The 14,114-nt window shown below is 31.6% G+C and overlaps 11 non-coding genes across 11 annotated transcripts; all 11 read left to right on the plus strand.

Moving 5' to 3' along the window:
• Positions 1-48: 48 nt before the first annotated feature.
• Positions 49-121, plus strand: TRNAT-UGU (transfer RNA threonine (anticodon UGU)). The gene has a single exon. It is a non-coding gene; the product is annotated as a tRNA-Thr (tRNA).
• A 430-nt stretch (positions 122-551) lies between these two features.
• Positions 552-625, plus strand: TRNAT-AGU (transfer RNA threonine (anticodon AGU)). The gene has a single exon. It is a non-coding gene; the product is annotated as a tRNA-Thr (tRNA).
• Positions 626-2,577: 1,952 nt separating this feature from the next.
• TRNAT-AGU (transfer RNA threonine (anticodon AGU)) lies at positions 2,578-2,651 on the plus strand. The gene has a single exon. It is a non-coding gene; the product is annotated as a tRNA-Thr (tRNA).
• A 1,446-nt stretch (positions 2,652-4,097) lies between these two features.
• TRNAT-CGU (transfer RNA threonine (anticodon CGU)) lies at positions 4,098-4,170 on the plus strand. The gene has a single exon. It is a non-coding gene; the product is annotated as a tRNA-Thr (tRNA).
• Positions 4,171-4,599: 429 nt separating this feature from the next.
• Positions 4,600-4,673, plus strand: TRNAT-AGU (transfer RNA threonine (anticodon AGU)). The gene has a single exon. It is a non-coding gene; the product is annotated as a tRNA-Thr (tRNA).
• Positions 4,674-6,625: 1,952 nt separating this feature from the next.
• On the plus strand, positions 6,626-6,699 carry TRNAT-AGU (transfer RNA threonine (anticodon AGU)). The gene has a single exon. It is a non-coding gene; the product is annotated as a tRNA-Thr (tRNA).
• Positions 6,700-8,144: 1,445 nt separating this feature from the next.
• Positions 8,145-8,217, plus strand: TRNAT-UGU (transfer RNA threonine (anticodon UGU)). The gene has a single exon. It is a non-coding gene; the product is annotated as a tRNA-Thr (tRNA).
• A 430-nt stretch (positions 8,218-8,647) lies between these two features.
• TRNAT-AGU (transfer RNA threonine (anticodon AGU)) lies at positions 8,648-8,721 on the plus strand. Its single transcript has one exon. It is a non-coding gene; the product is annotated as a tRNA-Thr (tRNA).
• Positions 8,722-10,673: 1,952 nt separating this feature from the next.
• TRNAT-AGU (transfer RNA threonine (anticodon AGU)) lies at positions 10,674-10,747 on the plus strand. Its single transcript has one exon. It is a non-coding gene; the product is annotated as a tRNA-Thr (tRNA).
• A 1,445-nt stretch (positions 10,748-12,192) lies between these two features.
• Positions 12,193-12,265, plus strand: TRNAT-UGU (transfer RNA threonine (anticodon UGU)). Its single transcript has one exon. It is a non-coding gene; the product is annotated as a tRNA-Thr (tRNA).
• A 430-nt stretch (positions 12,266-12,695) lies between these two features.
• TRNAT-AGU (transfer RNA threonine (anticodon AGU)) lies at positions 12,696-12,769 on the plus strand. Its single transcript has one exon. It is a non-coding gene; the product is annotated as a tRNA-Thr (tRNA).
• The last annotated feature ends 1,345 nt before the right edge of the window (positions 12,770-14,114 follow it).

The raw sequence follows: 14,114 nt of genomic DNA on the forward strand, positions 1-14,114 counted from the left end.
AACCAATAATGCAACTAAGTGAATTATTCAATCGCCTTAGGACAAAGAGGTGCTGTGGCTTAGTGGTTAAAGCGCCTGTCTTGTAAACAGGAAATCCTGAGTTCAAATCTCAGTAGTACCTCAAATTTGGTCCAAACTTATAGAATTTAATTTCTTCAAGAAAATGTTAAATACAGTTTAAAAACAAGAGTAGACTCCTATTCACTTTAGAATGCTTCATCTCATAATGAAATAAGCACTTGGTATTTTGCAGAATTTCAAAGCAATACCATGCATGAATAAGGGAAATGAGAATCACAACGACCAGGAAAGAGATGAAAATTCAATTTAGAGTTGAATTTAACTAATGCATTTCACTCACAAGACATAATTCAATATATTAGAAGAACGGTAAGCCACCTCTTATGGAAGTATTTTTAAATAAATTTGGTGTTCTCACCTACAGTGTTCCAGAACCGAGTTGTGTGAACTTAGAAAAGAAAATTAAAAAAACAAAACTGATTTCTATTTCACTCCATTCAGCTAACTATTTCAATAAACTTTGTCACACAGGTGCTGTGGCTTAGCTGGTTAAAGCAACTGTCTAGTAAACAGGAGATCCTGAGTTCAAATCTCAGCAGCACCTTCATATTTTAATTGTTAAATTACAGATCAGAATCCTGACATGTTCTCTAACACAATTTAAAAAAGAAAAATCTGAGTCATCTTACTAATAGACAGTTCATCTTAATATTAAACAAAATTCAGAGAATTTTCATGGTAACAGAAGCAATTCTTTGAATGTAAAAGGAAGAGTAAATCAAATAGGAAGGTATATATGAACTAAAACCCTAGAGTTGAAGGCAATTGATGTATTCCTCTACAATTATTATGTGTAAACCACACAAAAATGTAATCCACTTTTCTAAGTACTTTTTAACTAAAATGTAGGTATTCTTCTAAAGTGGTGGGGAATGCTTTTCTGTTCAACATTTCACCACAGATAAACAAGACTGCACTGAAGGCAGTGAGGACAAGTCATCTCCACAAAGTCAGCTATTCATAGTTTGTAAGATAAGTAGGTGCTGTTGTTTAGTGGTCAAAGCTTCTCTCTCATAAATAGGAAGTCCTGTTTTCAAATTTCAGCAACACTTTAGAATTAGTTCAAACTTTTAAAACTCAATTTCTTCAAGTACACATTAAATATAGTTTAAAAACAAGAGTAGTGTTCTTTTGACTTTAGAATGCTTGATCTCCAAATGAAATAAACACTTTGTGTTTTGCAGAATTTCAAAGCAATACCATAAAAGAATAGGGGAAAAGAGAATGTTAAAGAAAAGGAAAGAGACGACAAACAAATTGAAAGTTCAATTTAACTAATGCATTTTACTCACAACACATAATTTTATATTCTATAGGTAGGGTAAGTCACTCATTAAGGAAGTATTCTAAAATAAATTTGGTCTTCTAACCTATAGTGTTTGACAACAGAGTTGTATCAACTTAGAAAAGAAAATTGAAAAACAAGATTTCTATTGCACTCCATTCTGTTATCAGATCCAGTAAAGTTTGACATGCAGGTTCTGTGGCCTAGCTGGTTAAAGTGTCTTTATGGAAAACAGGAGATCCTAACTTCAACTCTTAGCAGCACCTTTCTCTTTTTTTTATAGTTAAATAACAGATTATTTTCATTAGATGAACCTTTGATATAATTTCAAAATGAAAAATTAGAATTAGCTTACTATTGAATAATTCATCTTAATACTAAATAAAATTCTGAGTATTTTCAAGATGACAGAAGCTAGACTGTGAATGTAAAATGAAGGGTATATCAAAGAGGAAGATAAATAGGAAATAAAACCATGGAGTTGAAGAGGAAAAGTGATGCAATCCTCTACAATAATAATTTGTGAAACACTCAAAAATGTAATCTACTTTTATGAGTACTTTTTAACAAAGACTTAGGTATTCTTCTTAAGTGATGGGGAATTCTTTTATGTCTAACGTAATAACACAGATAAAGAAGACTGCACAGAAGGCATTGAGAACCAATAATGGCAACTAAGTGAATTATTTAATTGCTGTAGGTCAAAGAGGTGCTGTGGCTTAGTGGTTAAAGTCCCTGTCTCTTAAACAGGAACTCCTGAGTTCAAATCTCAGCAGTACCTCAAATTTGCTCCAAACTTATAGAATTTAATTTCTTCAAGAAAATGTTAAATACAGTTTAAAAACAAGAGTAGACTCCTATTCACTTTAGAATGCTTCATCTCATAATGAAATAAGCACTTGGTATTTTTCAGAATTTCAAAGCAATACCATGCATGAATAAGGGAAATGAGAATTACAACGACCAGGAAAGAGATGAAAATTCAATTTAGAGTTGAATTTAACTAATGCATTTCACTCACAAGACATAATTCAATATATTAGAAGAACGGTAAGCCACCTCTTATGGAAGTATTTTTAAATAAATTTGGTGTTCTCACCTACAGTGTTTCAGAACCGAGTTGTGTGAACTTAGAAAAGAAAATTAAAAAAACAAAACTGATTTCTATTTCACTCCATTCAGCTAACTATTTCATAGAACTTTGTCATGCAGGTGCTGTGGCTTAGCTGGTTAAAGCGCCTGTCTAGTAAATAGGAGATCCTGAGTTCAAATCTCAGCAGCACCTTCATACTTTAATTGTTAAATTACAGATCAGTTTCCTGACATGTTCTCTTACACAATTTAAAAATGAAAAATCTGAGTCATCTTACTAATAGACAGTTCATCTTAATATTAAACAAAATTCAGAGAATTTTCATGGTAACAGAAGCAATACTTTGAATGTAAAAGGAAGAGTAAATCAAATAGGAAGGTATATAGGAACTAAAACCCTAGAGTTGAAGGCAATTGATGTATTCCTCTACAATTATTATGTGTAAACCACACAAAAATGTAATCCACTTTTCTAAGTACTTTTTAACTAAAATGTAGGTATTCTTCTTAAGTGGTGGGGAATGCTTTTCTGTTCAACATTTCACCACAGATAAACAAGACTGCACTGAAGGCAGTGAGGACAAGTCATCTCCACAAAGTCAGCTATTCATAGTTTGTAAGATAAGTAGGTGCTGTTGTTTAGTGGTCAAAGCTTCTCTCTCATAAATAGGAAGTCCTGTTTTCAAATTTCAGCAACATTTTAGAATTAGTTCAAACTTTTAAAACTCAATTTCTTCAAGTAAACATTAAATATAGTTTAAAAACAAGAGTAGTGTTCTGTTGACTTTAGAATGCTTGATCACCAAATGAAATAAACACTTTGTGTTTTGCAGAATTTCAAAGCAATACCATAAATGAATAGGGGAAAAGAGAATGTTAAAGAAAAGGAAAGAGACGACAAACAAATTGAAAGTTCAATTTAACTAATGCATTTTACTCACAACACATAATTCAATATTCTATAGGTAGGGTAAGTCACTCATTAAGGAAGTATTTTAAAATAAATGAGGTCTTCTCACCTATAGTGTTTGACAACAGAGTTGTATCAACTTAGAAAAGAAAATTGAAAAACGAGATTTCTATTGCACTCCATTCTGTTATCAGATCCAGTAAAGTTTGTCATGCAGGTTCTGTGGCCTAGGTGGTTAAAGTGTCTTTATGGAAAACAGGAGATCCTAACTTCAACTCTTAGCAGCACCTTTCTCTTTTCATAGTTAAATAACAGATTATTTTCATTAGATGAACCTTTGATATAATTTCAAAATGAAAAATTAGAATTAGCTTACTATTGAACAATTCATCTTAATACTAAATACAATTCAGAGTATTTTCAAGATGACAGAAGCTAGACTGTGAATGTAAAATGAAGGGTATATCAAAGAGGAAGATAAATAGGAAATAAAACCATGGAGTTGAAGAGGAAAAGTGATGCAATCCTCTACAATAATAATTTGTGAAACACTCAAAAATGTAATCTACTTTTATGAGTACTTTTTAACAAAGACTTAGGTATTCTTCTTAAGTGATGGGGAATTCTTTTATGTCTAACGTAATAACACAGATAAAGAAGACTGCACAGAAGGCATTGAGAACCAATAATAGCAACTAAGTGAATTATTCAATTGCCGTAGGGCAAAGAGGTGCTGTGGCTTAGTGGTTAAAGCGCCTGTCTCGTAAACAAGAAATCCTGATTTCAAATCTCAGCAGTACCACAAATTTGCTCCAATCTTATAGAATTTAATTTCTTCAAGAAAATGTTAAATACAGTTTAAAAACAAGAGTAGACTCCTATTCACTTTAGAATGCTTCATCTCATAATGAAATGAGCACTTGGCATTTGCAGAATTTCAAAGCAATACAATGCATGAATAAGGGAAATGAGAATTACAACGACCAGGAAAGAGATGAAAATTCAATTTAGAGTTAAATTTAACTAATGCATTTCACTCACAAGACATAATTCAATATTCTAGAAGAACGGTAAGCCACCTCTTATGGAAGTATTTTTAAATAAATTTGGTGTTCTCACCTACAGTGTTTAAGAACAGAGTTGTGTGAACTTAGAAAAGAAAACTAAAAAAACAAAACTGATTTCTATTTCACTCCATTCAGCTAACTATTTCATAGAACTTTGTCATGCAGGTGCTGTGGCTTAGCTGGTTAAAGCGCCTGTCTAGTAAACAGGAGATCCTGAGTTCAAATCTCAGCAGCACCTTCATATTTTAATTGTTAAATTACAGATCAGTTTCCTGACATGTTCACTTACACAATTTAAAAATGAAAAATCTGAGTCATCTTACTAATAGACAGTTCATCTTAATATTAAACAAAATTCAGAGAATTTTCATGGTAACAGAAGCAATACTTTGAATGTAAAAGGAAGAGTAAATCAAATAGGAAGGTATATAGGAACTAAAACCCTAGAGTTGAAGGCAATTGATGTATTCCTCTACAATTATTATGTGTAAACCACACAAAAATGTAATCCACTTTTCTAAGTACTTTTTAACTAAAATGTAGGTATTCTTCTTAAGTGGTGGGGAATGCTTTTCTGTTCAACATTTCACCACAGATAAACAAGACTGCACTGAAGGCAGTGAGGACAAGTCATCTCCACAAAGTCAGCTATTCATAGTTTGTAAGATAAGTAGCTGCTGTTGTTTAGTGGTCAAAGCTTCTCTCTCATAAATAGGAAGTCCTGTTTTCAAATTTCAGCAACACTTTAGAATTAGTTCAAACTTTTAAAACTCAATTTCTTCAAGTACACATTAAATATAGTTTAAAAACAAGAGTAGTGTTCTTTTGACTTTAGAATGCTTGATCTCCAAATGAAATAAACACTTTGTGTTTTGCAGAATTTCAAAGCAATACCATAAAAGAATAGGGGAAAAGAGAATGTTAAAGAAAAGGAAAGAGACGACAAACAAATTGAAAGTTCAATTTAACTAATGCATTTTACTCACAACACATAATTTTATATTCTATAGGTAGGGTAAGTCACTCATTAAGGAAGTATTCTAAAATAAATTTGGTCTTCTAACCTATAGTGTTTGACAACAGAGTTGTATCAACTTAGAAAAGAAAATTGAAAAACAAGATTTCTATTGCACTCCATTCTGTTATCAGATCCAGTAAAGTTTGACATGCAGGTTCTGTGGCCTAGCTGGTTAAAGTGTCTTTATGGAAAACAGGAGATCCTAACTTCAACTCTTAGCAGCACCTTTCTCTTTTTTTTATAGTTAAATAACAGATTATTTTCATTAGATGAACCTTTGATATTATTTCAAAATGAAAAATTAGAATTAGCTTACTATTGAACAATTCATCTTAATACTAAATAAAATTCAGAGTATTTTCAAGATGACAGAAGCTAGACTGTGAATGTAAAATGAAGGGTATATCAAAGAGGAAGATAAATAGGAAATAAAACCATGGAGTTGAAGAGGAAAAGTGATGCAATCCTCTACAATAATAATTTGTGAAACACTCAAAAATGTAATCTACTTTTATGAGTACTTTTTAACAAAGACTTAGGTATTCTTCTTAAGTGATGGGGAATTCTTTTATGTCTAACGTAATAACACAGATAAAGAAGACTGCACAGAAGGCATTGAGAACCAATAATGGCAACTAAGTGAATTATTTAATTGCTGTAGGTCAAAGAGGTGCTGTGGCTTAGTGGTTAAAGTCCCTGTCTCTTAAACAGGAAATCCTGAGTTCAAATCTCAGCAGTACCTCAAATTTGCTCCAAACTTATAGAATTTAATTTCTTCAAGAAAATGTTAAATACAGTTTAAAAACAAGAGTAGACTCCTATTCACTTTAGAATGCTTCATCTCATAATGAAATAAGCACTTGGTATTTTTCAGAATTTCAAAGCAATACCATGCATGAATAAGGGAAATGAGAATTACAACGACCAGGAAAGAGATGAAAATTCAATTTAGAGTTCAATTTAACTAATGCATTTCACTCACAAGACATAATTCAATATATTAGAAGAACGGTAAGCCAACTCTTATGGAAGTATTTTTAAATAAATTTGGTGTTCTCACCTACAGTGTTTCAGAACCGAGTTGTGTGAACTTAGAAAAGAAAATTAAAAAAACAAAACTGATTTCTATTTCACTCCATTCAGCTAACTATTTCATAGAGCTTTGTCATGCAGGTGCTGTGGCTTAACTGGTTAAAGCGCCTGTCTAGTAAATAGGAGATCCTGAGTTCAAATCTCAGCAGAACCTTCATACTTTAAATGTTAAATTACAGATCAGTTTCCTGACATGTTCTCTTACACAATTTAAAAATGAAAAATCTGAGTCATCTTACTAATAGACAGTTCATCTTAATATTAAACAAAATTCAGAGAATTTTCATGGTAACAGAAGCAATACTTTGAATGTAAAAGGAAGAGTAAATCAAATAGGAAGGTATATAGGAACTAAAACCCTAGAGTTGAAGGCAATTGATGTATTCCTCTACAATTATTATGTGTAAACCACACAAAAATGTAATCCACTTTTCTAAGTACTTTTTAACTAAAATGTAGGTATTCTTCTTAAGTGGTGGGGAATGCTTTTCTGTTCAACATTTCACCACAGATAAACAAGACTGCACTGAAGGCAGTGAGGACAAGTCACCTCCACAAAGTCAGCTATTCGTAGTTTGTAAGATAAGTAGGTGCTGTTGTTTAGTGGTCAAAGCTTCTCTCTCATAAATAGGAAGTCCTGTTTTCAAATTTCAGCAACATTTTAGAATTAGTTCAAACTTTTAAAACTCAATTTCTTCAAGTAAACATTAAATATAGTTTAAAAACAAGAGTAGTGTTCTGTTGACTTTAGAATGCTTGATCTCCAAATGAAATAAACACTTTGTGTTTTGCAGAATTTCAAACCAATATCATAAAAGAATAGGGGAAGAGAGAATGTTAAAGAAAAGGAAAGAGACAACAAACAAATTGAAAGTTCAATTTAACTAATGCATTTTACTCACAACACATAATTTTATATTCTATAGCTAGGGTAAGTCACTCATTAAGGAAGTATTCTAAAATAAATGTGGTCTTCTCACCCATAGTGTTTGACAACAGAGTTGTATCAACTTAGAAAAGAAAATTGAAAAACGAGATTTCTATTGCACTCCATTCTGTTATCAGATCCAGTAAAGTTTGTGATGCAGGTTCTGTGGCCTAGGTGGTTAAAGTGTCTTCATGGAAAACAGGAGATCATAACTTCAACTCTTAGCAGCACCTTTCTCTTTTCATAGTTAAATAACAGATTATTTTCATTAGATGAACCTTTGATATAATTTAAAAATGAAAAATTTGAATCAGCTTACTATTGAACAATTCATCTTGATACTAAATAAAATTCAGAGTATTTTCAAGATGACAGAAGCTAGACTGTGAATGTAAAATGAAGGGTATATCAAAGAGGAAGATAAATAGGAAATCAAACCATGGAGTTGAAGAGGAAAAGTGATGCAATCCTCTACAATAATAATTTGTGAAACACTCAAAAATGTAATCTACTTTTATGAGTACATTTTAACAAAGACTTAGGTATTCTTCTTAAGTGATGGGGAATTATTTTATGTCTAAAGTAATAACACAGAAAAAGAAGACTCCACAGAAGGCATTGAGCACCAATAATGCAACTAAGTGAATTATTCAATCGCCTTAGGACAAAGAGGTGCTGTGGCTTAGTGGTTAAAGCGCCTGTCTTGTAAACAAGAAATCCTGAGTTCAAATCTCAGCAGTACCTCAAATTTGGTCCAAACTTATAGAATTTAATTTCTTCAAGAAAATGTTAAATACAGTTTAAAAACAAGAGTAGACTCCTATTCACTTTAGAATGCTTCATCTCATAATGAAATAAGCACTTGGTATTTTGCAGAATTTCAAAGCAATACCATGCATGAATAAGGGAAATGAGAATCACAACGACCAGGAAAGAGATGAAAATTCAATTTAGAGTTGAATTTAACTAATGCATTTCACTCACAAGACATAATTCAATATATTAGAAGAACGGTAAGCCACCTCTTATGGAAGTATTTTTAAATAAATTTGGTGTTCTCACCTACAGTGTTCCAGAACCGAGTTGTGTGAACTTAGAAAAGAAAATTAAAAAAACAAAACTGATTTCTATTTCACTCCATTCAGCTAACTATTTCAATAAACTTTGTCACACAGGTGCTGTGGCTTAGCTGGTTAAAGCACCTGTCTAGTAAACAGGAGATCCTGAGTTCAAATCTCAGCAGCACCTTCATATTTTAATTGTTAAATTACAGATCAGTTTCCTGACATGTTCTCTAACACAATTTAAAAAAGAAAAATCTGAGTCATCTTACTAATAGACAGTTCATCTTAATATTAAACAAAATTCAGAGAATTTTCATGGTAACAGAAGCAATTCTTTGAATGTAAAAGGAAGAGTAAATCAAATAGGAAGGTATATATGAACTAAAACCCTAGAGTTGAAGGCAATTGATGTATTCCTCTACAATTATTATGTGTAAACCACACAAAAATGTAATCCACTTTTCTAAGTACTTTTTAACTAAAATGTAGGTATTCTTCTAAAGTGGTGGGGAATGCTTTTCTGTTCAACATTTCACCACAGATAAACAAGACTGCACTGAAGGCAGTGAGGACAAGTCATCTCCACAAAGTCAGCTATTCATAGTTTGTAAGATAAGTAGGTGCTGTTGTTTAGTGGTCAAAGCTTCTCTCTCATAAATAGGAAGTCCTGTTTTCAAATTTCAGCAACACTTTAGAATTAGTTCAAACTTTTAAAACTCAATTTCTTCAAGTACACATTAAATATAGTTTAAAAACAAGAGTAGTGTTCTTTTGACTTTAGAATGCTTGATCTCCAAATGAAATAAACACTTTGTGTTTTGCAGAATTTCAAAGCAATACCATAAAAGAATAGGGGAAAAGAGAATGTTAAAGAAAAGGAAAGAGACGACAAACAAATTGAAAGTTCAATTTAACTAATGCATTTTACTCACAACACATAATTTTATATTCTATAGGTAGGGTAAGTCACTCATTAAGGAAGTATTCTAAAATAAATTTGGTCTTCTAACCTATAGTGTTTGACAACAGAGTTGTATCAACTTAGAAAAGAAAATTGAAAAACAAGATTTCTATTGCACTCCATTCTGTTATCAGATCCAGTAAAGTTTGACATGCAGGTTCTGTGGCCTAGCTGGTTAAAGTGTCTTTATGGAAAACAGGAGATCCTAACTTCAACTCTTAGCAGCACCTTTCTCTTTTTTTTATAGTTAAATAACAGATTATTTTCATTAGATGAACCTTTGATATAATTTCAAAATGAAAAATTATAATTAGCTTACTATTGAATAATTCATCTTAATACTAAATAAAATTCTGAGTATTTTCAAGATGACAGAAGCTAGACTGTGAATGTAAAATGAAGGGTATATCAAAGAGGAAGATAAATAGGAAATAAAACCATGGAGTTGAAGAGGAAAAGTGATGCAATCCTCTACAATAATAATTTGTGAAACACTCAAAAATGTAATCTACTTTTATGAGTACTTTTTAACAAAGACTTAGGTATTCTTCTTAAGTGATGGGGAATTCTTTTATGTCTAACGTAATAACACAGATAAAGAAGACTGCACAGAAGGCATTCAGAACCAATAATGGCAACTAAGTGAATTATTTAATTGCTGTAGGTCAAAGAGGTGCTGTGGCTTAGTGGTTAAAGTCCCTGTCTCTTAAACAGGAACTCCCGAGTTCAAATCTCAGCAGTACCTCAAATTTGCTCCAAACTTATAGAATTTAATTTCTTCAAGAAAATGTTAAATACAGTTTAAAAACAAGAGTAGACTCCTATTCACTTTAGAATGCTTCATCTCATAATGAAATAAGCACTTGGTATTTTTCAGAATTTCAAAGCAATACCATGCATGAATAAGGGAAATGAGAATTACAACGACCAGGAAAGAGATGAAAATTCAATTTAGAGTTGAATTTAACTAATGCATTTCACTCACAAGACATAATTCAATATATTAGAAGAACGGTAAGCCACCTCTTATGGAAGTATTTTTAAATAAATTTGGTGTTCTCACCTACAGTGTTTCAGAACCGAGTTGTGTGAACTTAGAAAAGAAAATTAAAAATACAAAACTGATTTCTATTTCACTCCATTCAGCTAACTATTTCATAGAACTTTGTCATGCAGGTGCTGTGGCTTAGCTGGTTAAAGCGCCTGTCTAGTAAACAGGAGGTCCTGAGTTCAAATCTCAGCAGCACCTTCATATTTTAATTGTTAAATTACAGATCAGTTTCCTGACATGTTCACTTACACAATTTAAAAATGAAAAATCTGAGTCATCTTACTAATAGACAGTTCATCTTAATATTAAACAAAATTCAGAGAATTTTCATGGTAACAGAAGCAATACTTTGAATGTAAAAGGAAGAGTAAATCAAATAGGAAGGTATATATGAACTAAAACCCTAGAGTTGAAGGCAATTGATGTATTCCTCTACAATTATTATGTGTAAACCACACAAAAATGTAATCCACTTTTCTAAGTACTTTTTAACTAAAATGTAGGTATTCTTCTTAAGTGGTGTGGAATGCTTTTCTGTTCAACATTTCACCACAGATAAAAAAGTCTGCACTGAAGGCAGTGAGGACAAGTCATCTCCACAAAGTCAGCTATTCATAGTTTGTAAGATAAGTAGGTGCTGTTGTTTAGTGGTCAAAGCTTCTCTCTCATAAATAGGAAGTCCTGTTTTCAAATTTCAGCAACACTTTAGAATTAGTTCAAACTTTTAAAACTCAATTTCTTCAAGTAAACATTAAATATAGTTTAAAAACAAGAGTAGTGTTCTGTTGACTTTAGAATGCTTGATCTCCAAATGAAATAAACACTTTGTGTTTTGCAGAATTTCAAACCAATATCATAAAAGAATAGGGGAAAAGAGAATGTTAAAGAAAAGGAAAGAGACAACAAACAAATTGAAAGTTCAATTTAACTAATGCATTTTACTCACAACACATAATTTTATATTCTATAGCTAGGATAAGTCACTCATTAAGGAAGTATTCTAAAATAAATTTGGTCTTCTCACCCATAGTGTTTGACAACAGAGTTGTATCAACTTAGAAAAGAAAATTGAAAAACGAGATTTCTATTGCACTCCATTCTGTTATCAGATCCAGTAAAGTTTGTGATGCAGGTTCTGTGGCCTAGGTGGTTAAAGTGTCTTTATGGAAAACAGGAGATCATAACTTCAACTCTTAGCAGCACCTTTCTCTTTTCATAGTTAAATAACAGATTATTTTCATTAGATGAACCTTTGATATAATTTAAAAATGAAAAATTTGAATCAGCTTACTATTGAACAATTCATCTTGATACTAAATAAAATTCAGAGTATTTTCAAGATGACAGAAGCTAGACTGTGAATGTAAAATGAAGGGTATATCAAAGAGGAAGATAAATAGGAAATCAAACCATGGAGTTGAAGAGGAAAAGTGATGCAATCCTCTACAATAATAATTTGTGAAACACTCAAAAATGTAATCTACTTTTATGAGTACATTTTAACAAAGACTTAGGTATTCTTCTTAAGTGATGGGGAATTATTTTATGTCTAAAGTAATAACACAGAAAAAGAAGACTCCACAGAAGGCATTGAGAACCAATAATGCAACTAAGTGAATTATTCAATCGCCTTAGGACAAAGAGGTGCTGTGGCTTAGTGGTTAAAGCGCCTGTCTTGTAAACAGGAAATCCTGAGTTCAAATCTCAGTAGTACCTCAAATTTGGTCCAAACTTATAGAATTTAATTTCTTCAAGAAAATGTTAAATACAGTTTAAAAACAAGAGTAGACTCCTATTCACTTTAGAATGCTTCATCTCATAATGAAATAAGCACTTGGTATTTTGCAGAATTTCAAAGCAATACCATGCATGAATAAGGGAAATGAGAATCACAACGACCAGGAAAGAGATGAAAATTCAATTTAGAGTTGAATTTAACTAATGCATTTCACTCACAAGACATAATTCAATATATTAGAAGAACGGTAAGCCACCTCTTATGGAAGTATTTTTAAATAAATTTGGTGTTCTCACCTACAGTGTTCCAGAACCGAGTTGTGTGAACTTAGAAAAGAAAATTAAAAAAACAAAACTGATTTCTATTTCACTCCATTCAGCTAACTATTTCAATAAACTTTGTCACACAGGTGCTGTGGATTAGCTGGTTAAAGCGCCTGTCTAGTAAACAGGAGATCCTGAGTTCAAATCTCAGCAGCACCTTCATATTTTAATTGTTAAATTACAGATCAGTTTCCTGACATGTTCTCTAACACAATTTAAAAATGAAAAATCTGAGTCATCTTACTAATAGACAGTTCATCTTAATATTAAACAAAATTCAGAGAATTTTCATGGTAACAGAAGCAATACTTTGTAAAAGGAAGAGTAAATCAAATAGGAAGGTATATATGAACTAAAACCCTAGAGTTGAAGGCAATTGATGTATTCCTCTACAATTATTATGTGTAAACCACACAAAAATGTAATCCACTTTTCTAAGTACTTTTTAACTAAAATGTAGGTATTCTTCTTAAGTGGTGGGGAATGCTTTTCTGTTCAACATTTCACCACAGATAAACAAGACTGCACTGAAGGCAGTGAGGACAAGTCATCTCCACAAAGTCAGCTATTCATAGTTTGTAAGATAAGTAGGTGCTGTTGTTTAGTGGTCAAAGCTTCTCTCTCATAAATAGGAAGTCCTGTTTTCAAATTTCAGCAACACTTTAGAATTAGTTCAAACTTTTAAAACTCAATTTCTTCAAGTACACATTAAATATAGTTTAAAAACAAGAGTAGTGTTCTTTTGACTTTAGAATGCTTGATCTCCAAATGAAATAAACACTTTGTGTTTTGCAGAATTTCAAAGCAATACCATAAAAGAATAGGGGAAAAGAGAATGTTAAAGAAAAGGAAAGAGACGACAAACAAATTGAAAGTTCAATTTAACTAATGCATTTTACTCACAACACATAATTTTATATTCTATAGGTAGGGTAAGTCACTCATTAAGGAAGTATTCTAAAATAAATTTGGTCTTCTAACCTATAGTGTTTGACAACAGAGTTGTATCAACTTAGAAAAGAAAATTGAAAAACAAGATTTCTATTGCACTCCATTCTGTTATCAGATCCAGTAAAGTTTGACATGCAGGTTCTGTGGCCTAGCTGGTTAAAGTGTCTTTATGGAAAACAGGAGATCCTAACTTCAACTCTTAGCAGCACCTTTCTCTTTTTTTTTATAGTTAAATAACAGATTATTTTCATTAGATGAACCTTTGATATAATTTCAAAATGAAAAATTATAATTAGCTTACTATTGAATAATTCATCTTAATACTAAATAAAATTCTGAGTATTTTCAAGATGACAGAAGCTAGACTGTGAATGTAAAATGAAGGGTATATCAAAGAGGAAGATAAATAGGAAATAAAACCATGGATTGGAAGAGGAAAAGTGATGCAATCCTCTACAATAATAATTTGTGAAACACTCAAAAATGTAATCTACTTTTATGAGTACTTTTTAACAAAGACTTAGGTATTCTTCTTAAGTGATGGGGAATTCTT

The sequence above is a fragment of the Pleurodeles waltl genome, chromosome 12 (genome assembly GCF_031143425.1).
Source record: "Pleurodeles waltl isolate 20211129_DDA chromosome 12, aPleWal1.hap1.20221129, whole genome shotgun sequence".
NCBI lineage: Eukaryota > Metazoa > Chordata > Amphibia > Caudata > Salamandridae > Pleurodeles > Pleurodeles waltl.